The sequence below is a fragment of the Hippocampus guttulatus genome, chromosome 9 (assembly GCF_054856545.1).
Source record: "Hippocampus guttulatus isolate MCC_2025c chromosome 9, RoL_Hgut_1.0, whole genome shotgun sequence".
In the NCBI taxonomy this organism is placed as follows: Eukaryota; Metazoa; Chordata; class Actinopteri; order Syngnathiformes; family Syngnathidae; genus Hippocampus; species Hippocampus guttulatus.
Window position 1 is genome coordinate 9,197,183 of NC_141269.1, and position 25,503 is coordinate 9,222,685.

The 25,503-nt window shown below is 41.2% G+C and overlaps 1 protein-coding gene across 7 annotated transcripts in view; it reads right to left on the bottom strand.

The window, feature by feature from the left end:
• LOC147200216 (receptor-type tyrosine-protein phosphatase delta-like) overlaps positions 1-25,503 on the bottom strand; it is a 190,527-nt gene that overhangs the window by 151,882 nt on the left and 13,142 nt on the right. For 6 of the 7 annotated variants that reach the window (XM_086119027.1, XM_086119026.1, XM_086119024.1 and 3 more), the window contains exons 1-2: positions 9,566-9,679; positions 9,332-9,439 (exon numbers count right to left, since the gene is read on the bottom strand). The gene's annotated coding sequence lies outside the window, so the exon portion shown is untranslated. Of the gene's footprint in view, positions 1-9,331; positions 9,440-9,565; positions 9,680-25,503 lie in introns of those variants that run through there. The other variant, XM_086119019.1, reaches the window with a different exon arrangement.

Sequence of the window (25,503 nt, forward strand, 5' to 3'; positions counted from 1 at the left end):
AAAGTACAGATATCGAATCACTCGTTGGCAGAAACACAATCTCGCTGTGATTGCTGCACGTCGCCGAGTGCATTTGGCCGCAGTCTAAACGGAAACAGCAGGGACACCCAACGCACCAAAGATGTTGAATGTCGGTTGCCATGCGTTTTATTTAAGACATACATTCTCATATTTGCACGAGTGAGAGAAGGAAGTAATTCTCCCACAGCCGTATATACATCCAGGGCCCTATTTGTGTAAAAATTGGTGCATCTTCATTTTTGTGCCGGGAGAAATCTAGTTTAGATTTGGTGACAGAGTGTCGACAAGACTTTAGACCAGGTGGAACCAATTTCAATGGATTTTATCGAGGCACAGGCAGTCAAGTTCTGCGCTCCTCTGATATGTGCGGTGGATGGCATCATATTTAATTTCATTTTGAAACATGATATCGAACATGTGTATCGAAACATCTGAATCATTGCTGAAATCAAATCATTGAATGCATTAGGATTGTTATTATTATCATCTTTAATATATATATTTTAAAAGCACCCCAGTACTGTGCGTCACAGAGACGCATAGATTGGGTGTTGAAAGCAATATCGAAGTGCCCACTTCACACTGGCCAACTTTACAACATCCGCAAGTGGAGATCTTGCAGTTCAGTTTGTAAAGTTAAAAAAAAATCTTTCTGTGTAAATAGCGCATGTGTACACTCGTTCCCAACTCGTTTATTGTGTACCTTTGTATCACAACAAAGGTAACCCAACACGTGTTGATAATTGTCCAAAAGTAGAATGCAACACAACTGATTATTAAAGTAATTTGATTTCATCTCCTTTTGAATTTAATTCTCCGGCATTGTCTTCCTTTCAACTCAAATTACACATACAAATAAAAAAATTAATATAAATTAAAAAAAAATTGAAATCAAATTCAATAATGAATCTGCCATTTAATTAATCGGTTATCAGAATTTTATGCAGCCAAATACCGCAATCAAAAAATCCAAATTGGTCGGGCCCTTGTTTGATGTACATTGCTCACTATGCAATCCAACATGTTCAGATCGAACACACTGATTTCTTGCAACATCTGCCACTGATAAGAAACCAAAGTAAAAATTTCAAAGGTCTCTTAAAAGCTGCCTTCAAGCTGACTTAAGAAGGGACTCGTGATTTGTTCACAACATTCCAGATGGTTAATTTCCCGAACGACTTTGTGGTTAAGCAACTGAAAGAAACTGTTTGAGAAGGACAAAAAAAAAAAAGAATACAAAAACAAAGCACTCCAAGCATTCTCCAAAGTAACATCGCATTTGATGAGTAGCCAAAGAGAAGGGTGATAACATCTTTTCCATCAGGAAACGCCTTCACTGCTGTTCTATAGTCCAATTTTAATGAATTAATGTTCACCTATGATAAAACCTCCGCTATGGAAACTTCCAAATTAATCTCGAGGGCCGCTCACTTGCAGTACTTCTAAACCACATCCACCAACGCTATCCACACAAAGGGCTGCGATTGGTCTTGAATCGCATCAGTGTAGCACATATCTATAATCCATATACCTCACAAGTTCACCGTTAACGAAAGCAATTGAAAGGTGCTGTGTGAAGACGGCTTTCAAAGGGGCGAGAGGAAAAAAAAACACACTGCAATTTTCTTTTTCAGATGACTTTTAATTATCAGTCAACACCTCCAACTTCTCTCCTCATGTGAACTTCCACTCGCGACACAGAATGTCTTCACATGTGACAAATCTAAGCACACCTCACCTTAAAGTCCAGTCAGGTTAATTATAGAGAACCCAGAGTTGCAATTTAGTGAACTGTGCCACAGATTGCTAGAAAACTCGGATATTAAAGGTTAAGAAAAAAAAAAGACGAAAAAAAGACACAATTTCAGTATTCTTTCTCATTCGGTATATCTCGCCCTTTTGGACAACCGGATGCTTCCAACTTTATGGGACCAATTTGGAGAATGCCCTTTTATGTGCCGCTACGCCCATGCTGCAGTGTACAAAACATAATGGCTCGCTTGGGTGAATCTGATGTGGAAGAAACCGAGATGCCAGATTTCCATTGCTGGATTAAGGTGGTCAGGGGCCCCCTTCGAGACTACGTTTTATCAAAATCTTCCATGTCCAAATGCCACAGCGCGAGTGTCCAGCTCCCAAATCAATTTGCAGGCAGCACAACGCCCAACAAGACACGCTGTCTTTTGTCCTTCTCGGGTCACTGTACTTTCCCAGGTTGCCGAGCAAGTGAGCAAAATCAAATCAAGCTTTTTCACGCCCAGCGCAAGTCCAGCACAAAGTCTCGTCTCACTGTGTTACTTCCAAACACGGTAAACTAGACTTGCCCCGGCATAAAAATGAAAATGTCCCAGTTTTTACGCCGACCGCAGAAAATATAAGTCCCTGAATATTAAAAAAAGAAAAAAAACAGCCACATGGCATTTGTTGCCATGTGCCATTATATGCACACACAAACGTCAATCTCCTGTGTATTATTTTCCTCTTTTGAAACTGGGCTCCTAAGTCGGTGTGAAAGGTGCAACAGCCCTCACTGGATTTGCCCGTGCTCCAGCATGAGAAGCATCTATTAAATCAGATTTTTTTTTTATGGATGATTGGTATTGAAATGTTTCCACACCCTATAAAGATTCAACAAACAATTGTTTTGGTTTTTTTCAGTAGGCTTTTGGGAACCCGGCAACACACATCAAGCCACAGGCTTCAGCTTGCGCAAGCCAGCTGACCTGAGCTCCATTACAAACAAATGAAAAAAAAAATCTGCATTTGTGAGCCAAATCCCGAGTCAGGTCCAACATCAGTAAATAGATAACTTTAACAAAAAATAAATTTAAAAAAAAATCCACAGACAGTACAAAGTCTTCCCCCGAGGACCCTGAAATGCCATCCCGTTATTACTACCCATAATCAATAACTTATTAGTGTAACGGCAAAGTGTTTTTGCCTCTGTGTAAACCTAATACAGGAAGGTCACCAGCTATATGAGCCCTAAATCCTTCCCCCTTACACAATATTTATGTGTTGTTTATTTACATGGCAGAAAAGTGAACTCAGAAGTCAGAAGTGTGTGCTGATCACTGACTGATTGCAGCTGACTGGGTGAGATACTAGAAAGGCGCACACACACACACACACACACACACAAAAAGGCCCACACACACTCCTCTCGACACTCTGGAGTTGATGCTCGGAGTGATTAAAGTGGGCTCGCTTCTGAGTGTGTCACCTGGGTGCTGCTGTATCTTAAATCAGGACAGTGGGGCTCAGATTGGGTATTGACTGGCCCGCAGAAGTCTCCATCCATCACTCTGAGAAATGACGGTAGGGACGCCGCCCTGAGGTAGCCGCCGTATATATATATGCACCGCCGTGTACATCCTCCCCGGCTGTCTGAGGTAACTTTAGGTGAGATTAGGATATGAGGTGCTATGTAAATTGCAGGATAAGCAGGTAGAGGGGGAGGTGGTAGCTGTGTCATGACAAGTCGCTCGTGTCTTGCCGCGGAACTAAAGATGAACACACGCTGGCGAAGACAACGGCCAGGCCATAAACACGGGCTGACAGCTACATATGCTCGAGTGTGCAACGCTGACGGTATTCCGAAAGGAAAGACTTCCATTTGCGTTTCCGTTCGGTTTTCTCTCACTTTAAGCGACACGCATACACTTTGTCTTGAGGGCCCGAGCAGCATTCTTTTGACTGTGTGCCTAATGATAATAAATGAGCCATCATGGGTGGGAAGGGAGGCACTAAGTCATCCCCTTCATCGACAGGAGGAAGACAGGGAGCCCCAAGGTCACCCCACTGTCAGCATCACTCTCCCTAACGACCCCTCTCGCTCCCTCACATGCATATGCGCGCACGATACACACAAAGGCGACACAAAAGACCCGCAGACGCAGGCGAACGACCACCCCGGGGAGAAACGCCCGGGCGCACCGTGGCGGATTTGCCTTTAAGTGTGAAAATGTGACATCTCGTTTTGTCTCTTGAAACCGAGAGGTGAAGCTTTCATTCCGTTGCATTTTGGCATTGGAAGCGTCTCGATAAAACCAAGCGCTGTCTAGTTGTTTCCCCTTGCCGGAGGCTGCATGCTTCTGTGAGTTTTGTGCACTTCCCTTCCTCAAGACTCAAGAGTTTTCAGAGGTCTGAAGAATTGCAACTCCTCACCATTTCGCAGGCAGAAATAAAGAAAGAACTTTTCAAAATGAGGGAAAAGATGAGACAAGAGTCAACAAACTGAATGTGTGCTGCGCACAAGCCCAAAGGGTCTCTCCACGCTCAGATTTAGAAACCACGTTCTACTTTCTCTGTCATTTTTAAGTTTCATAAAGAGGGGATAACTCACTTTGAACAATCAAGTGGCAATGACACGCTTCAATCAGTTTGTCGGTGGTTAGAAACGCTCATGTTTAACTCCGCAATGCGTGCGTTACACCAAATGACATGACCCACTTCAACATCACCCGAAACAGTACGACAGCTGATCTGATCCACAGTAGATTTCGTCAATGATTTAATTTCGAGGGAAATACTAATTCACATTCACAACTTGATGTTCAAGTGCTGCATCGTCACAAATTTTCACAGCAAAAGATTTCGTGGCAGTCTGGAGCCCTGATAAGTGAGTTTTCATATGACAATGTTAACAGTCATATTTATTTTTACTCTATTAGGTGTTCAAATGCCACTTGCAACATTGTCTGTCCAATTCACAAATGTGATCTGGAATGAATAAATTAAACAGCCTTTATATTTTTATTTATATTATATTAAAGAAGAAAACTATGTCCTGGTCTCACATCTCACTATATGGCGTGGTCTCACATCTCTCCTTAAAACACCCAAGGAAGGATGAAAAGCATAATAAGACTCTTTCTGCCACTCAGTGCCCTCCAAACATGCAAACGTCGTTAATGCCGCACTAAAAATATACTTTTGCGGGACAGAAGTCATGTTGGAGGTGCAAACAGGATGGTGGCGCCTTCACTTAACTGTGGGAATTCTTTTCACCCTCACAAGCAGACACGGGTATGTAATGCGCACGCACACATACACACACACACACACACACGCACACGCACACGCACATGCACACACATGCACACACACACACGCTCACACAGAGACTGAGACTGGAGCTGTAGAAAACTAATTTGCACCACATTGAAATGCATCTCAATTAAAAGAGAAACACATCGAGGTGCCAGGGGAGGTGAGAAGAGAGAGATGTGAGAGAACGGGCGGGAGGAACAGGGTGTGAAACAGATAGTGTGCCAGCATATGAGAGCAAGAGGAGAAGGGGGTTAGAGCTTAACTCTTGGCAAGACGGAGAGAGGAGAGGGAAACCAAGGGGAGTGTGTGTGTGTGTGTGTGTCAATGTGTGTGTTTTCTCTCTCGGATAAAATATCGCAGTTTGGGATGAATAACGGTTACAAAAGGGGTTAGGAGGTCGACTAGTGAGCAAAAGTTAAGGTTAAAGTCAAAACATCCCCCTGAGGATCGTGGATGACTGAACGAGCATGAAATCGTCGGCGAATCATAGTCATCATTTGAGTCTGTCTCCCGATAAGTGCGAATGAAAGTCAAAGAAAAGAACCTTTACTTTATTCATTTCACTGACAAGTTTTGGATCATTCAACTTGGTGCAAACAGTTTTTCGGAAGGCGCTTTTCTGTTCCCAATGCACAAAGCAAGGTGAATAAAGGCATGCCTGGATGAGTTTGCTGTGGCACAATGTGTGAGTCCTCATCTTTAACCAACCCCAAAAATTTGGGATGAAGTCTCCAAATGGATTTTGCCCATAACAGGAGTACGGATGGTGCTGGAATGTGTGATGGCCTAAGCATGCATCTCAAGAACAACCAACAACTGGAGCACACACACGCTCATTCGCGCACACCGACAGGTGCAAGAGCATGAAAACACACACACATACACACACACACACACACACACAATCTGTCACATGGAAAAAAAACCCAACCGATTTAGCTTTGTATGCCAAGCATTCTGCATGCAGACTGTCATGTTCTTCAGGCTGTGATGACTCTGCCAGCCTGCCATCTTCCCAGCAACACCAAACACAAGCAGCCCATTCTTTCTTTCTTTCATGCTGTCAGTGCCACCGTTTGGCACTTAGCGGTTTAACCCTGTGTTTGCCTCCGCCGTGCTGAAATAACGTCACTTGGATCTTATTTAGCAGCAGATCTCACCATTACGTAATGAAGGCGTCGCTCCTGCCTCTTGCGATGTTGATGCGAATCACATCAACACCACATTCGTGACACGACGTCAGCACATCACCTTAAAATACATCATCTCATTTACACCTGACATACCCCCTCCCCCCAAAAAAAGGGGCGCGGGTTAAAAAGGCCGACTCACACTGACATAAAAAGATTTAAGTCATCGAAGTGAACTAAACAAAGAGCAATTGTTATGTCACCTTTACCTCACATGGATGGGAACGGAGTGGTCGACACACCACTGAAGGCCTCCATCATGATTGAACAAGGTCACTGTGACCACTGAACCGCACTTAAAAAGAGATATCTGACCACTATATCAACAGATGAAAACAGGACAAAGGCAATCCATTCTGGGATGCTGTTTGACCTCTCCATTTGTTTAAAGCTGGAAACATTTTTCCCCATTGGAAATATTGAAAATGAAAATGTGACCCTGGTCCAGTGTCAAACTGTCCCGACAAAAACAAACAAACAAACAAACAAACCCCCCCCCCCCAAAACTTTACAATGTTTCAAGCAACAGTTTAACATTTATATTTGCCATACAAGTGCAAAATTTAGAAAATAGCTGCTGTTAATAGTAAGAGGATAAAGTCAGACAGAAATGTGTCTCCATCTTATTTACTCTGCGCAAAGGCGAAATGCAAACTCGAGCGGCATTGTCGACGCGTCTCACGTGGCGTTGTTGACACGCACGCTGGCACGACACGATAGAAATTGTGGGTCAGCTCAAAATTTCAAGGGGGAAAACGGCAATAACATTTTAAGTTTTGCAATTCACCTCAATGTTTTCAGTTTTGCTGTGGTAACATTTTGCTTTCCTGCATTTTACACACACAAAAACGAACGAACATTGTCGCCATGAATGTCAGTTGGGGTTGAATCATTTTCGTGAAAAATAAATTGCCATTTTTATGACTGATATTGCGATTTCGTCTCGATTTGCGATTTTCTTGAAATCAAGCTGCAATGAAATATTCACAATGTACAGTAACATTTACAAATATGGCAAAAAATAACATGGAACCCAAAATATCCAAACTATTACTCTAGTAATGCAAGGAGTGTTGACGTGAATTTTAACCCTTTCACGCATCCTGTAACCTGATAACATGATAAGCTGTCCACTTAGTAACCGCAGTCCCTGAAATGGTTAAAGTCATTCCAAGTTTAAAAAAAAAAAAACGTTTTTCACAGTGTAGTGAGTTATACAGAAGTCTCCCATAATGAGCTGATGTTTAGTCTGACGTCATGTGCGACTTTGGGAGGACATTTTTTCTCTAAACGTTGGTGGACTTCCAAATTTGTACAACCTCAGGGGAATCCGCTGTAAGGATAACGAGTCAGCCTTTCCTTTGCAATTCCACCTGCTCTCTCTCTTGGTCAACATTGTCCCAAGATTTTGAAGCACATCTGCTGGAACTTTTGTCATTTCATCCTGATTATTATATATCATTATTATATATCATTCAAGGACACCTTTCTGAGCATTGCTTTGTGCATGGGGAAAGGTAGAGAATCTTCATCAAACTGTTCGTACAAAGTGTCTCGTTTTCCAAAATGTCATGATACAATGAACAATATTGAGTGAAGGAAACCACGGGAATTGTGACTGATTAATGAAATGATTGATTAGTGTGTCCCCATACTCCAAATAGTGGAGTACTCTGTCCCTGCCTATGCCAGGCTAAAATAAGCCATCCGCATAAACCTCAAGCTGGTGACAAGCATGTCACACCCCAAAGAGCCCGTCAAGCAAAGGCCCTGACAGCTAAATAATGATATAAAAGAAAAACTGCTTACATGGGGTTTCCGCTTCCTGCCATACTTTTGACTTTGCATAATCTCACTCTCTTTCGACTCACTTTTTCTTGCTTCGAATATGTGACTGAGCAAGAGCACCCCCCAACACACACACACACACACACACACACACAAATTTCCTGGGTACACAGTTCACAGTGATGCCCTTCACTGTACATGCACCATAAACCACATCGGCAGATTACTCTGACCATCTCTATCCTGTGTGTCTCCGTTTCTGCTTGATGACTTTGCTCATGAGCCTTTAAGCGGCCCCCTGGCCTGACAAGAACCATGAGTCGCCATTAAAGTTGAGGAAGGCACCTCTTATAAGTGCAAACGGTGGCACATCACCAGCTAATCGGCTGTGGACAGCAAGTGTGGCTATGTGGGAGGTGCGATGCCGGCGGATGGTGTGTGGGAGAGGAATGTTTTAGCTTGGAGGGAAGTGTGAGATCGCCATAATAGACAAGCGTAATTGATAAACAGAAGACAAGTGCCCCCCAAAATCCACAGGAAAACATGGCGTGAACTGCCTATTAGAATGAGGTTGAAGAAAAGGGGGGTGCAAACTTTTTCCACCAAAGGTTTGCTAACAGAAAATTCAAGACGTCAACACCACTTTGATGGTCTTCAAATTTTAACATACATATACAGTATATATATACATATATACACATATACATACACACACACACATATATATATACAGTATATATATATATACACACCATATATGCATATATATGGTATGTGACTTACATTGTGAGTGTAACATTTCCATTTTAACTGTCCAATATGGCGCATATACTGTACTCCTTTGTATAATTGAAATACAGGCCTTAATTTTATCGTCAAAATATGTGATTAAAACAAGTTGTATGCGCAAATGGCCCACAGGCTGGACTTTGTACTCCTGTAGAATACAAGACAATGGTGATAATTGTGGAGCCAATTAACAATGGGCCCAATAAAAAAGGCAACCTCCCTGAGGCATCCCAAAAAAATTTTCTTTCATCTCCCACACTTTCCAAATACGGATCTCTAACCAGACAACATTTAAATTGTTGTGTATCAGAAAAACCAACTAGAAGTCACTTTACTTTGAAGAAAACACTTTTTTTGTCAATTCGTCATCACCAGCTTGATGATTTGACTGACGCATTTTACGCGCGAGTCAAGCAGAAACACGACACGTGGACTACTTTTCCATCCATGCCGTCCAAATTATTATTTTTTTTTTAAAAAAGAGTGCTCACCGGAGAGTGCCAATGCGTAAACGGTACGCGGAGAATTCCAAGGAGTTTTCCACCGTCTTTCTTTGCCTCAAGTTGAAGACAAGCAGCGCTCCCACAGTCCCGAAGCAACTGCAAAAGAGAGCAGGAGGGGAGAGGTGAGAAAAAGACCTATCGCATCCTTCGCCGGTAATCACACAAGTACAAAACAATGAGGAAAAAATAGAATAAAAGAAAACTGCATCCATAATTACACACGTTTAACGTGCTAATTGATATCCGCGGGGTGAGGTGGACCAGCGAAGCGGCAAGTGGACCAGGCCAGGCGGCAGCTGTCAGACTTCACTTCAGACTGGAGCTGACGATGTGGACCGAGATAAGCACACCGTAAGGGAGAGCGAGCGCGCACCGGCGCGCGCGCGCGCGCGAGGCACAGAGAGAGAGAGAGAGAAAGAGAGCGAGAGAGAGAGAGAGAGGTGTAGCCAACATAAATCGCGTAAAAGTTGCTCATGATGATAAAATATATGAATCACAAAGTAAACTATGTGCATATGTGGTGGAAGTACACTGCGGGCTGAATACATAAATTAAACCAAAAGCCATGCATCGTAATGATAGAATTGTTGATACAACTCTAATATTGGGTCTAATTATAGAGTGTGTAGAATACTCAATGTTTCAAAAGTAGGTAAAAAACAACGACAACAACAAAAATCTCAGTATAAAGTATTAGGCCACTATTTTAGGAGCTTGAATTTGCAATACCATTTCCACATCAGAACGTGACATTTGTTTTAATGTGACATGAACATTAAAGGAAATTACAACCCAGTACACCCACTAACAGGGACACACACGTCGAGGTGGAAATTACTCTCTGTGTCATCTCAAAATGTACAGAACATCATGTTAATCTGCCAATCCGAATGTCCTGAGAAGCATCAGGTTTGGTTGCATTTATCAATCCAGATTATTCTTTGTTCAGTATATGTCATGACTGGATTCTGGACTTCATTTCCACACAAAACAGATGATCACCGCAGTCACAATACACATTTATGTTCATGAAGACTCGGGTATAGAGCCATCTCTGGCGATCTGGTCCGGTCTTTGGTGTGCAACACAAAATATGAATGGAAAAATAATAATGGAAAAAGAATCTTAATGTGGGTGGTCCTCTGTGATTCGAGAATCAGACAATCACACACGATATAACCAAAACTGTTTACTACCTGATTTTCTATCTTTATGTCTGTCACAGATGACCAAAAAAAAAAAAAAAAAACAATTTAAGTTTTGAAAAATTCTTATGTTTGTACTTGGCCTTAAACTAATGACAGTGGCCACTTTGTGTACTTATACATGGCCAATAAAAATGATATACCGGTACATCATGTTTTCCAGTGGGCAGCACAATGGCCGACTGGTTATTATGTTCACCTCGTTCTGAGTTCTGAGGTGGTGTGTTCAAATCAAATCTGGTCTCTGGTCTCCCGGTGTTGGATTTTGTATGTTTTCAATGTACCTGCGTGGGGTTTTTATCCCCCCATTTCTGAAAACATGCAAGTTAGGTAAATTCAAGCTGCTCAATTGTCCGTAGATGTGAATGGTTGTTTGTTTAAACCAGTTGAAGATGTATCCCAAAGCCAGCTGGGGAGGCACCAACACACCGTGACCCTTGTGAAGAAAGGGCAAACAAAGAATGGGTGGACGTCTTACAATTTTTACGTCTTAAACTATTGACATACGCTATCGTGCCATGGGCTTCGTATCCAAATATTTGTCAAACTGAAATGTGCCTCACCATATAGTAAACATTATTTACATTTCAAATATTTACTCAGAGAAACATGTTTGGAATCATAAATCAATCAGAAACAGATTGTGTTTAAAATTAGAGCTTCCACTGCATTCCCACTTGGCATGAGAAACAGCAAGCTGGTGAATCCCTCATATTTTGTTATACTTTTTTGAGCCTTTTGATTTCATTTTTACCATACTGGAATAATCTACTAGAAGAGAAGGCATGTCCTCTATCTCCGACATCACAAGTAGCATAAATAGGTTGGACAGGAGACATAGGTTAGAAGATAAATGGCACAAGTGAAAAAAGGTCCAAGTTCAGGGTGCGATCCAGATGTAGCTTCTTGTTTCTTTTGGAGAACTGCAGGAAGAGAAAGAGGAGATGGAGAAATCCAAACACTGGGTCTTTTCATGTCTCATTCCTGACTCACTGGATATCTTCTCTCCACCACGCCTCTCTCTCTCTCTCTCTCTCTCTCTCTCTTCAATTACTGTGTCACTCCACCTTTTATTTCATAGGTTTCCATGCTTTTTGCTACTCCATCTGCCTCCCTCTCTTTCCAGGAGCATCTCATTCGTTTACGTGCACAACATCCTGCTCCCTATTGACAGACCACGTGGGATGAAGTGTGCGTATGCGTGCGAGCGAATGCGTGTTCCTTTTGGCATGTGTGCAGCCCCTTTGTGCTCTCGCTGGAAATAGCCTCAGCCATTGGCCACAGCATTACGTCCAGCAGCACAATTTAATTGAATAGGAATTCTTTAGCCCCTAAAAAGATAACAATGGTCATTTGTGCTTGTTTCATTTCAGTTGTGTCGAGCTGCACTGATGCAGCTAGCTGGTTTTTATCACGTCTGCTTGCGTGCGTGTGTTTGCGTCCATTCTCCTTCCACTCTCTTGCGTTCACCTGTGACCTGCCGCTGATTGTCCTTTTCCAGTCGCCAGTTTGTTGTTCCTCATCTCCACATTTCCAGCATTTTTAACTTATGCCGCTGACTTTCACAAGTATTGACCGTCACAGTCTTTTTACCACGTCTTTTTTTTTTAGCACTTTTAATAGCCGTGCTTTCACTGACTGCTTACCCGTGTACCAAACTCAACCAGTTATTTTTTTTTAAAGGGTGTTTTTCAAACATTTTATCACTTTGGGTCCTATCTCTCATGACTGTTCATTAGTTTGTAGTCATCGACCTCATTCCTCCAATGAATGAAGGCAATCAAAATATTAGCGTAAACTCCAGTCACTGTCAACTCCAATTTAATGTGAAATTAAGTCAATCTTTTGGACTTTGAATGCTAGCAGAATGCCTGTCCTGTGTGACGTGACATTTGTGGTACCTTTCCTGCTTCTGTATCCGAATTTGTTATCGTGAAACCAGGCTTCATGTCCGCCCTCAGAATGAACAGTAATCTTGTTTGGGTTTACCAGAAATACAGACATCTGGGCAACTCATCCAGGACTTAACAAAGCTCGAAGCTCTCGTCCACGTACGTTAGCATCCATGTGTTGTGTCCCAGCCACGTGAAAGAAACAACGAGGGAAAGCAATGTGGAAACGACTTGTCCCTGCTGTGAATGAATCAATGAGTCAACTTGGTCATTTTCAGAAGTGCTTAATCAATCACATCAGTCTGACTTCTCCTTGTGGGGGCCGTAAGGGCAGGAGGAGATGTCATTACTTTGCCAATTGTGCTCAGCTTTTTTCAAGATTCTTTATTTGATTGTCCAATGCAAAATGACTGTGGAACAGCTTTGCTTTTATGTCTGCATGAACCTGTCCATAGACATCGGATGATTGAACAATTTCGTATGGACCAAACAAATGTGCAGTAATTCAATTAGAAAATTATTATTCATCATATTTTGGGGACCCAAGTGTTTTGCCTTATCAACTCAAACTGTAATGGTACATCGGTATTTTACATGATAACCTCAAACAGCCAGAATTAAATAAAGGTGAAGAAAGGGAAGCAGCAAATTGGAAAGGACGTTTGCATGTTAGGTTAATGTGCTCCAATGCTGCCAAATAGTGAGCTATTAGAGCTCGCTTTCCTTTTCAGAGGAATAAATACCTCCTGTGCGTGTACAGTTATAGCCGATTGGCTACCGAGCTCAGCAAAGGATCTATATGGCAGTGAACGGTAGTAGATTGCAGCCATTACATTGGAAAACAATTAATGTTGTCGTGAGGGCTGATTCTTCTTCTCTCTGTCTTAATTATCCATCCCTTGGGCTGTCATCATTAAGGCTCGCCAGTGGAACGTGTGCGGTGCTATATTTTTAACGCGACGACAAACCAGCTCAGCAGAAAAAGCACTGCATATTATTCACAGCGTGTGTCTTGGCTCTGCACCATACACTGACATAGTGGTATTATCATTTGGGCGCGCCATTTTTTTTAAAAAGTTCTTTCTTGACCCACCCCCCACCCAATTCCCCTTTTCCCTTCTGTCACTGTTACTCATACTTCTTGTCCTCAATAAAATATGAAGGAAAGAGTGCTTTCATTCACATTGTGTTGATGTGCTTTACAAAGTCTCTATTTCATGTGTTTGTGTAAGTTGGGCTGACCGTGCATTGTGCATGTGTTGGTTGTTTGTGTGCAGCAGGAAATTCAAAAAGTAGGCCATAGCGACCACCCAGGGGTTTGAAGACTCAGGGGGTGCAGCGGCAACATGGATTAAATAAGGGGGTGGGGGGTGGGGGGGGGGGGGTGCTTGAAACACAAAAGTAAATAAATAAATAAAAAATAACACACATGCGCAATGTCATCGCTCCCATCTGATAGTGCAGATTTTCCCAGAAACACTTCATCTCACGCACATGCTAATAAATTCTTTCCGGCCTTGTTTTTTTTCTTTTGTGTGTGTGTGTGTGTTCACGATCTTCATCCAACTTCTGCAAGTGCCCGCTCATTTTCTTCTCGCTCACGGTTCGCCTCGCTGACAGGCCCAGAGCGATGAGCCCCACGCCTTCTCGCCATTGATCCATTTCAAAGCATAATGGATACGAATGGGATTGGCTCAGGTTGCCTTTAATTTGATCACAGAGGCGACAGTTACACTCACACAGTTGTACACGTCAGAGGTTTGAACTCATTTAATCAGTTTGGATGCTGGCTGCAAATCATAGCGACTAGTAAAACGATATCTTTCTGTAAATTGCGATTCATAATGATACATTTGTCTCTTCAGAATATCCAAAACATTACAAAAACAAAAGCAGCGTGGCGTTTGGTTTGGACTAGAACAACAACAATGTCAATATAGCTGCCAAGGCGATGACAGGTTGACTTCCAATACATAGGAGAACCCAGTGGCAGCTGGTGGAGTTTTCGCCAGAAGGGGGCGCCATTAAGAAATACGAATATACATTTACCTCTAATTACGAACGTCTCTTCATACGAAATGTTCAAGTTACGAAACCCCTCAACGGGAACGGTGGTGCGAACGAAATTTCAAGATACGAAAGGTAAAAATACAGTATGGGCTGCTACTTGCCGCTCCGAGTTTCCTGAACGCTACTTACTTATAGCAGCTCTGCCATTGGCTATTACTTAGCATCTTCCTGTCATCCCATTGGCTAAGAGGGACCTCTATTCAGTGTATTGTATGTGTCTATGCGTGGAGAAAGATCGCTAGATTTGTGTCTGTGCAGCGTCCTCATCATTCGCCCCATGGCCATGAGGCGTTCTGGTAGTTTTACGTAAATCACCCAGAAAAAGTGTTCACCAGTCGTGCGATCGCTCGCCATGCTGATGGTTCCCCTTGGACATTTTCTAAGAATTGTTAAAAGCCGACAAAAACAAACGTCCTTGGATCAGTTCTTTCCAAAACGCCAGTCAAAAACCACTGCTGAGAGAGAACATGAATTAATGAGGGCAAAAAAAACGATGACGACGCAGTTAAAAATGACCATCTTTTTTATTCTTCACTCTATTCTTTGTTTTTTACATTAAGCACAACTCTCATTTATTGTGCATTAATCTAATTGTAACGTGTATTTGCTACATATTTTGATGCTTTACAAAACATTTATGTCTGAATTTCGGGGGCGGAGGGGGCGGCTTGGAACGGATTAGGTCATTTACATGGAAAATGCGTCTCGACTGACAACATTTTCTCGTTAAGAGATTTCTTCCAGAACGAATTAATTTCATAAGTAGAGGTACCACTGTATATAGTTCACAAATAAAATTAATTCTGTCATCCTTTTATATAAGATAGTGTTTTGTTAGTTTATTATCATTTAAGAATGTGTTGGACAACAAACCAGAGCGGTGCAAAGAGCCAGTGAAATGATCTATTGTCTGCTTTTCAAGACAGAAACATTATATACTGTAGAACATATGTTTCATGCATTTATTTGTCCTGTCATTTATATGCTGAGTAAACAAGGGGAAGAGTTGCACGGTGTTTGTACTGTACTGTTTTGTCTGAATTGTTTTCTTGACTGCCTCGCTCCTTCTTACTTTCTGTTCAGTATTTCAGTGATGAGACAAATCATTCTTTTGTTTTTACACTGCGAGAAAGCAAATTGCTTTGGGCACAGTTTCTAAAAAGATCATTTCACTCAAATTAACCAAATCAACACGAGATTTTCGAGTTTATTTTGTGTTTGTTTTTTTTTAGTACAATAAACAAGTGTTTGCTCTTTACTTTGTATCCATGCCGCAACTGCATTAGCATAAAACGGCAAAATTCAGAGACATTTATCATACTTTACGTTTTATTACATTTTCCCGGAAGAGTGCTTATTGTGGAGAGCTCAATTAAATGCTGTCCGTGAACATTTTAGAAATATATTTTGGCATGAACTTTCTTGATCTGGCAGATACATTCATCCATTAAATAAATATTAGTGGGAAACCAGAACGTTTTTTTTTTTCTTGATGCACCAATGGAGAATTCCTCCTACCAGTGCACCAGATCAGCAGGTCCTGTACATGTACATTAAAATGCTATGAACCGGTTTTCACACCTGTTTCACCGGCGACTCAAACATTGAACTTAATGGATATTTGATGCAGGATTTTCAAGCTATCTAGATTTTTTTTTAAAAATGCACGCATCTTCTATCACGCCTTTGTAATCCTCACTGTCATTTTGAACTGAATGAGAATTTAAGGGATTATGACAGCAAAAGATTTTGAATTAAAGGAATATCCATCGGAAGTTTATTAAAGTGGATTCAAATTCAAAGTAGGAAGTGGAGGCAAAATGCGGAGGACCCAAATGCAGGGAGTGAGGCTGCATGAAAAAAGCCCCTCCACGCTTTTTTTTGTTTTTGTGTGTTTGTTTTTTGCGAGGGGGGGGCTGTTTGTTTTTCATTCAGTGATCCCTCGCACGAATCTTTGGGTCATTACCATTGTCAAATCTCTGAGGCTGCCATGCTGTCAGAAGACGACGTGCAATGTGTGTACAGTTGCTCTCCAAACCCTGCCAAGTTATTAAAAAAAAAACTCTGCTTGGCTTGTGCATAAATAGCAAGTGGCCAAGTACAAATGGAGATTTCAGAGACACTGATTCATTCCACCCTATGCTACGGTACGCCATCGAAGAAAGTACAGGAAGAGCATTAATGGGAGCAAAAGCCCTTCTTTGCAGTTTAGAATGTTGGGTATGAAATTTACGAACTGTCAAAGGATTGTGTGATACTCGTTCTGTCTGTTTATTGATATCACAATTCAAGCTAAGGACGCTCCAGGAAGGAAGACCGGGACGAATTGCAGAGATGTTGCTGCAGGTTGTTCTGGTGAGAATAAATAAATAAAAATAGGAGGATGAAATGCAGGACGAAGACTTAAAAACGGCGGTGAACTGAAAAACAATTCACCGGGCTGCCACTGGGAGCTCACCTCTTGGTTTAACATGAACTCAGAGCCTGGCTGCTGTTGAGGAATGAGTTAAAACCTTAGTGTGTGACACACAAGGCGAGAGAGAGAAGAATGAGCGTGCCCATTGGCTCACGGAGATGCTCTCACCTAGTTGGAGATGAGTCACCGTTTGCAGGGCATTAATTAAGCCTATGGCTGAATAAAAACTTTCAGACCGAGAGCAGCTGCCTGTACATTTACATTTCACACACTATACATGTGGAGAGAGAAGGGGGCGGGTGGGGGCGAAGATGGGGAAAGACACGAAAGTCGACAGGGAGGGAAGGAGATAAAGGAGGAATTTCCACAAGAAAGGAAGTAAAAGTGGAGATGGACTTGAAGGTTTCAAAGAGGAGAAAGAGAGGAAATGAAGGGGCAGGTGCTGTGTGTGCGTGTGTGTCTTGGGGGTGGGGGGCATTAGTGCAAGATGGCGTGAGGTGGTGGAGCGATGCATCACTTCATCGACGGCGCGAGTTGTGAAGGTGAGGTTCCCGGGGGTTTCAAATACAGTGGAATTTATTTCCGATAAAATAGCTCAACATACAATCGCCAAATCTAAACGGTCGGTCACACTGCTGAGATGGACTGTTCAAGTCGTATTCGACTAATCAATTCTGATACTCAACAAATACAGTAGCGGTTGTAGTCACGCTATTAGTCGAAGCAGAAGTGTCGACTAGCTCATTTTGGTGCCCCCTCCTCCTGTACCTCCTCTAGAAGTTTTGTGAAAACATGTTTATAACTTAAGATATTTTAGTAGGCTTTCCACTACATTTTCTTTGCACGTGTTTTTGTTTTGCTTTGAAGCCTGAAGATTGTATGCTAGCACGGACTGCTATTTCAAACTTAGCATCATTCCATCCATTCAAACTGAAGAAAAACAGTTCACTAGACCATCATAAATGCCAAACACATACGGCAAAATGTGTTGTGTTCCGATGAAACCAAGATTGAACTTTTTGGCCATAATTCCAAAAGGTATGCTTGGTACAAACACACCTACGATCATCGTCAAAGAATTCCAAATTGAACCCAAAAGTGAAGCACGGTGGTGGCAATGTCATGCTTGGGGCCTGCATGTCTTCTTTTTTTTTTCTAGAATTGGGGTCTTAGAGAAGGTGGATCGAGTGGTTCGATGTAACATAGTCCTATATTTAGTAATATTTATGAATTAAAGGTTAGGTGCAGCAAGAGGTGAAATATTTTTTTTCTGAAATGTCATAGCTATAAATTACAATGCATGGCGAAGTCCATATTGCGCAAGCTTTTATAGATCAACCAAAAAAATATATACTGTATATGCTCGAAAAAAAAAGTAAAGACATTTTGGAAATCTTCAACGACTCAAAAACCTGAGTTTGTTTCAAATAGAGAAGGGTGAGTTGACTCTACATCAGGTGACAATGACAAAGTCCCATTCTACTTTTTCTGCACGTGCTGTGCGTCAGGGTCAAATTCCACCAAGGTGATTTCCAACCTCCACTCGAGCTTAGAACACTCACACCGGAACCACTTTAAAATCAACTTTATGATCTGTTCTCCATCAAGCAGACTGGGTCATTGCTTTTTTTTGGCCACAGTGTTTGCTGATCGTGAGGAGAAGGCCGATGAGGTCGTTGCGTCAATCACAAAGACGTCGTTCATGGCAAGCAGGTGCGGGGGGGGGGGGGGGGGGGATCGGATTTGGTGCGTGTAGGCGTCGCAATGAAAAGTCTCCTTTAATGGTTGTCACAGACCAGTCTCTCAGATGAAGGAGCGAGAAAGAAGTCAGGATATGACTTCATGTTGGGTTTTACAAACTTGCTGCCGATTGTCTGTCAAGAACACCGTGGGGTAATATCACCCCTCCGAGGAACATGCAACAAGCAGTCTCGCCACATGATGCTTTACTCCATGACAAAATACGATGAAACCGCTGGCCATGTAACAGGCTGCTCAAATATGAGGTTCATTGAAAATGTTCGATTGCCCATAGGTGTGAAGGGTTGGTTGTCACCCGCCTCCCACCCAAAGCCAGCTGGGATCAGCTCCGACTCACTAAGTGGTTCAATGCAAGTACAGTGTAGACACACATTAGTTCAAAAGGTAACAAAAAGCTGATGTTCTTTTGCCATTATTTTGTTTTGCATTGAATAATCTTTAATTCGTTTGGCTTGAATTCTATCTCATATGTTCGCCAAACTTGAAAAATTTGCCTGTAAAGGTTTAAAAAGTTCAGTGTACCATCCAGCAAGATTTTTATTCAGGGTTTTGATGTAATCACACATATATATACAGTATATAGATATATTTTTTTAAACATGCGGTGCAAGATTTGCATAGATTCAAATCTTCACTTGTGAGTTCAAACGAGCTCAGATTGAGAGCGAATCACTTTAGGAAATGATTCCGGCGAACTCTCAAAGGACGTCCGACGCGTCTTTGTGTAAGACAAGGTCATGCAAAAAGCATTTGCAAGAAACAGAAAACTTGGAGGTGGCTTAGATCTAATAAGTTCTTTGATGCATGTAAAGGTTATCGCAAGTATTCTCAATCGCACACAGAAATGTGACTTTTGTTGAAACAAATGAATTACAGAAAATATTGAAAGCCTGGTAACATGATCACCAGCTACTGTGCGGCATTGAGTACACTTGTACAACATAATGAGATAGGATACAAGAGCTGTATACATACGCATCACTTTCGGTGCAGATGAACCAGGCTAACAAAAATAACAACAAATAAAAGCCAAACATTAACCAATGGAAAAAAAATACATTTAATTAAATAGGTTCCAAAATTATTACCAAGCATTATATATTATATACACACACACACATATACACACACACAGCACAAGCACTGTTGCGATCCAGTCCAATTTCCCCCTAGTTACCAATTTTAAGAAATTGATATCCCCAAACAGATAGTAAAATAATAGAAATGATTGAAAGGAGTCATTTTCCCATATGAGGAAATTGGCTATTGCTGACCGGTTCTAGACTGGACTCAGTCACCTACTAATTTTGAAATGTGCTTTTCAGTGATTATTTATGATAATGATAGATGATAGTAATTAATAAAAACCCAACAATTTAAGGGCATAAGTTCAAACTGCTGAGGAGCCTTCTCAACTCAACTGTATTTATAGAGCACTTTCAAACAGCCATCGCTGCATACAAAGTGCTGTACATGGAGCAATTTAACATATACAACAAACAGTAAAACAAATCGGTAATAAAGACGGTAGAAAGCACCGAGCAGCAAAACCAAGAACAAATCTAAGTCGTGCTGAGTCAAATCTTCTGCCATTAACTTGATTTTTCGAGGGCCTTGCACTTTTATTGCACAGGAGCATTAGCAACTTTCAGGAACCCGGAGGAAGGAAATTAGAACAAGTGTGTTAATAGTCTACTTTGGAGGTCATTAATAGGCATGCCTTTTGATACCCACTTGAGTGTGCTCAAACCTGAAACAACACATTTCACAGGAGTACAGTGTGTGTGTGTGTGTGTGTGTGTGTGTGTGTGTATGGGGAGCGGTGCGTGTGGGGCCTGAGTAGAGCTTAATGTATGGGAGCAAAGAATTTCACAATGTTTCAGAAGATTTGCATGTATAAAAAATATCTAAGTATAAAAAAATATATATAAATATCAAATATATAAAATATTTTTTTCTTTTTTCGGGACAAAGAGAACACAGAGGGACATGGATAAACATTTTACCCCCTCACCCTGTTTTTTTTTTTTTTTTTTTTGCAAATTCATGACAAACTGCTGCTTGAATGCATTAATTATTGCAATTTTTTGGACTGTAGCTTTATGTCTAATTTTAAAATGGTGCATGCTGAGTAGTGTCTGTTTGGTACCATTGCTGTGAATGTCTATGTTCTTGTATGTTCAAATGGTGTTGCAAAGTTAAAGTGTGTTGTCTATTTACCGTGGCCTCATGATGAACTCTCCCTTGTGGATTCTAATAGAACATCAAGGGTGCTGCATTCTGTGTTTACACACCGACAGCAGCACCAATATTGTGGGAACAACGTGGTCGGATTTTAATGAAAACTCCATCAACAAGGCAGTGAGTTATAACATGGAATTAATCATTTGAAAAAATGATTCCAGCGATGTGGGGGTAAAAAGCCGTGGTCTGAAACTGATAGCATTTGATATGCAGTCTGCATCCCCAAAATGTATTTACGCACTTCTCCACACACTTTTTTTTTTTACAAGCAAAAACATGCTGTTGAAATTTGATTGCTAAGCAGGCAGCATACTCTATTGCTGTTTGAATATAAATGTTTCAAATAGGGGCGTGGGGGGGTGCGAAGAGGAACGTGATAATGAAATCAAAAAGAATTCTACAACCACAAAACATGGATTTGCACCTTTTTATGATGGTAACATTTCCGTATAAAACTTTTAAAGATACTAGAACAGTGGTTCTTAATCTGGGTTTGATCGAACCCTAGGGGTCCGGTGAATTGGTCTCAGGGGTTCGACGGAGCCTCTGCCATGGAGGTTAAGACACAACCGACTCAACATATCAATTTCTTATGACACGCCCACGTGGCCATCACTGGCTGCAGGTGATCTCATTACATTAATTGTCCAATTAGTGCTGCAGGAAATTTAGTTTGCTCAGTTGTCAAAGTGTGACCGTCATGATAGTACATTGGTCATTTTGTGCACATTAAAAAAAAATTATATATATATATATATATATATATATATATATATATACTTATGTCTACAAATTTTATTTCCTTCTTTTGAGTTTTTAATTAATGTGTTTTTTTACTTGTTTAATTTTTTTTTAAAAATCATATTTTTATTTTGGGGCGGCCCGGTAGTCCAGTGGTTAGCACGTCGACTTCGCAGTGCAGAGGTACCGGGTTCGTTTCCAGCTCCGGCCTCCCTGTGTGGAGTTTGCATGTTCTCCCGTCTATGTTCTTGCGTGGGTTTTCTCCGGGTGCTCCAGTTTCCTCCCACGTTCCAAAAACATGCATGGCAGGCTGATTGAACACACTAAATTGTCCCTAGGTGTGAGTGTGAGCGCGCATGGTTGTTCGTCTCTGTGTGCCCTGCGTTTGGCTGGCAACCGGTTCAGGGTGTCCCCCGCCTACTGCCCGAAGACGGCTGGGATAGGCTCCAACACCCCCCGCGACCCTAGTGTGGATTAAGCAGTTCGGAAAATGGATGGATGGATATTTTTATTTTTCACAAATAAAGGGTTCGAGGAATGTGCAGATGGACTGGTTGGGGTCAGTACCTCCAACAACGTTAAGAACCACTGGACTAGACATTCATCTAGGTGGAAATCACGGAATCTCAAAATGATTGCCGAACAACATTACAAAGACTAGCATATGCTTGAAATGAATGAGCATAACCTTTGAGGACATTGACGAACGTTTTCTTTTCGGCTGTGTTCATCATAATGATAAAAGCCTCCAAACTTTCAAGGAAGAGGAGCACAACGGTCTCTGTCTTATATGAAGATGAAGCATCTCTTGAGATTCATGCGCCGATTGTGTAAGGCTGAGTGCAGGTAACATTTCACAAAACAGCCACAAGGAAAATAAAGACATTATTAATGTGTAGGTTGGCAGAAGTATGTATGTATTATCAACCATTAAGGCAGTTACAATGTAAAACTTTTATGTGATAGAGTTGGTTTGTTGAAATAGCAGATCATCAGGCGGAATCCTACGACCTCTAAAATCATCACTTTTCAGGAGGTTCCAAAAATGATGTTTGTCGACTCATTAACATTGCATTGGCGAAAAGAGCAAGCCATTTTCAGCACATTAGATTGGTCATTAATTTGTCAAAAAATAACACCAGCAAGTGTGGATTGACCTAGTGTGAAAATGTGAGAGAAAAAAAATACTAATAATAATAATAAAATTTTACTAAATTGTGACATTTGAGATTTATTTTTTTTAAATGAGAAGCTTTATGGGAGAATGAAACGTGTACATGAAGTCTTCTAGATCACATGCATACATCTCACCGTGCAGCCTTGGCCCAGAACTGTCTCATCATTTGTGCACACAAACATTGACAAGCTCCTAATATTAATGCGGGTTTCCAACATATTGGGCTTCACCCACACGTGCGTGCGAAGAGGCTTTCGTGTCTTTGAATGTATTGACTGGAGCTGATACTGAGTTACTCTTCATACATGGTCTTCAATGTTTTCACAATAGTTTGATCGCAATGCATTTTTATTTTGATTTTTTTAGATGAGAAAGACTATAGAAAAGAACACTGTCATAATCCAAACTGTCACACAAGTGTAAAATGAAGTTAACCCCTATAAAATGTGAAAACAAATCCTATATGTGCAATTTCGCTTTAGCAGAGGGGACACTTGATTGAACAACTTCATTGATTTTTAAAATGCGAGGGACCCCACATATGATGAGGGAAAAAATGCAGTGTGCGCTTTCTGCCTGTGGCTGTAATGCAGTTGAGTCTTATGACTTTGGCTCGAGTTGCTGATTTTATGTCCTGCAACTAGCTTGACAAAAACAGACTTGGTTTGACTGTTTACATTTGAAAATCATCTGTTATTGTTTTTGAGATAAATTGTTTTTTTGTTTCTTTGTTTTGTCAAGCATGCCACCAATCAACCTTAGGATAAAAAAAGGGCTGAAGTTGACTCGCTAAGTGAGCAAGTGCTATGGCGGACATTCCAAAGATGAATACATTTAGATTGAAGCATTGTCTTCTTGATGAAACTGGGAAAAGTACAATAGCGTGCAACATTTGCAACTCGAACCGAGGAGACACAACATGTACAACATTTAGTTAGTGAGGTAAGCTAGCTGTATGAGCTATGAATCTAAGCTAGGTTAGCTTGACAGTTTAGCTAACCATTAGCTGATCAAATATTAACTAAACATGTCAAATATGTACACGATTAATATGAATCCCATTCGATTAGGACGTGTTAAACATAGTGGACAGAAATCATGATAATTATCCTGAACAAACTGGCCCTATTTACAATTATTTTGCCGAATCACCTTTGTACATTTTTTTGTTTGGTTTTGACTAAGATTTGTGTATTTATATTTTATCCATGACAAGAGTCTTGATAGTTTTTGTGTACTCCACAAGTACCATTTACGGTCGCGGGTGAATCGGAATTTACTCTGGGCACCTACAGACAATTTAGAGTCGTCACAAAACTTTAAATGCATTCCTTTGCCAAGTGGGGGAAAACAGAATTGGGAGAACATGCAAGTTCCATCTAGGGAGACGGGAGTCAAGATAATTGTGTTCAGCAGAAATGATCTAGTGGAAAGTCTTAAGAATAATTAACTGCTAGAAACATGCGCCTGGGTTTTCTCCGAGTACTCCGTTTTCCACCCACATTCCAAAAACATGCATGGCAGGTTAATGGAACACTCTAAATTGTCCCTAGGTGTGAGTGTGAGCGTGAATGGTTGTTTGTCTATTGAGATTTGAGAATTGTGAATGGCTGGCAACCAGTTCAGGGTGTCCCCCGCTTACTGCCCAAAGACAGCTGGGATAGGCTCCAGCACGCCCCACGACCACTGTGAGGATAAGTGGATCAGAAAATGGACGGATGGGTGGGCTCCTCGTTTACACATCAATGACCTATAATTATTTCTTGTGTTATACCAGACAAAATATACATCTTAAAAGGAAAATCAAGTGCCCGTTTGACAACGGTTGCGACCCAATGCTCTCTATTGTCGGTATGCGCTCGTGGTTGTTGTATGTGCCCTGTGATTGGCCGTCAACCGGTCCAGGATACGCTCACCCAAAGACAGCTGCGATAGGTTCCTAATCACCCACAACCCTAATGAGGACAACCTTTATAGAAGATGGATGCATAAAGTGCATTAGCATCTTAGGTGAGCTTTTCTGTCCTCGTCACATATTTATTGTCATAAAGTGAACAGTTTTCCAAAATGCTTTGTTAAGCATCCACACGCATAGTGTTATTTTACAAACACTCATTGATTAAAACAAAGAATGAAGCTTGATCTACTCATCTCAAAATATCTTTTGACTAATTATAGCAATTTGCTTTTTGCACATATACTGCAGACATTCTCACGAGAACGGGCACCTCGATGTTAAAAAGTTTTCTTCTCAAATCTCAAAATCTCGAATAAATGTGATTGTTCAGCCTCGACTTGGAAAGAAAAAAAATGATGGAGTGAAACATAGTGTGCGTCTCCCAACGCTTCTCTTTTTTGCCTTTTTGCATCTGGGCATCCTCGCATCGTCATTATTTTTCTTTTTACTTTAAGACTTTTTGTCAAACATGTGCATACAATACATGTACAAACATACAAAGAAACAAGAGTGACATGTGCTTTGATAAGCTGGAACCGCCAGCTAACGATGACTGCTAATTAACTGGTTCTTCACGTTTTATATATAGATGAAGTGCAGGGAACACACACACACACACACACTGTAGGTAATGGTGAGAAACACTCACTCATACATGAACAAACGGGTGTCAGTGTTTCCACAATGGTGAAGAGAA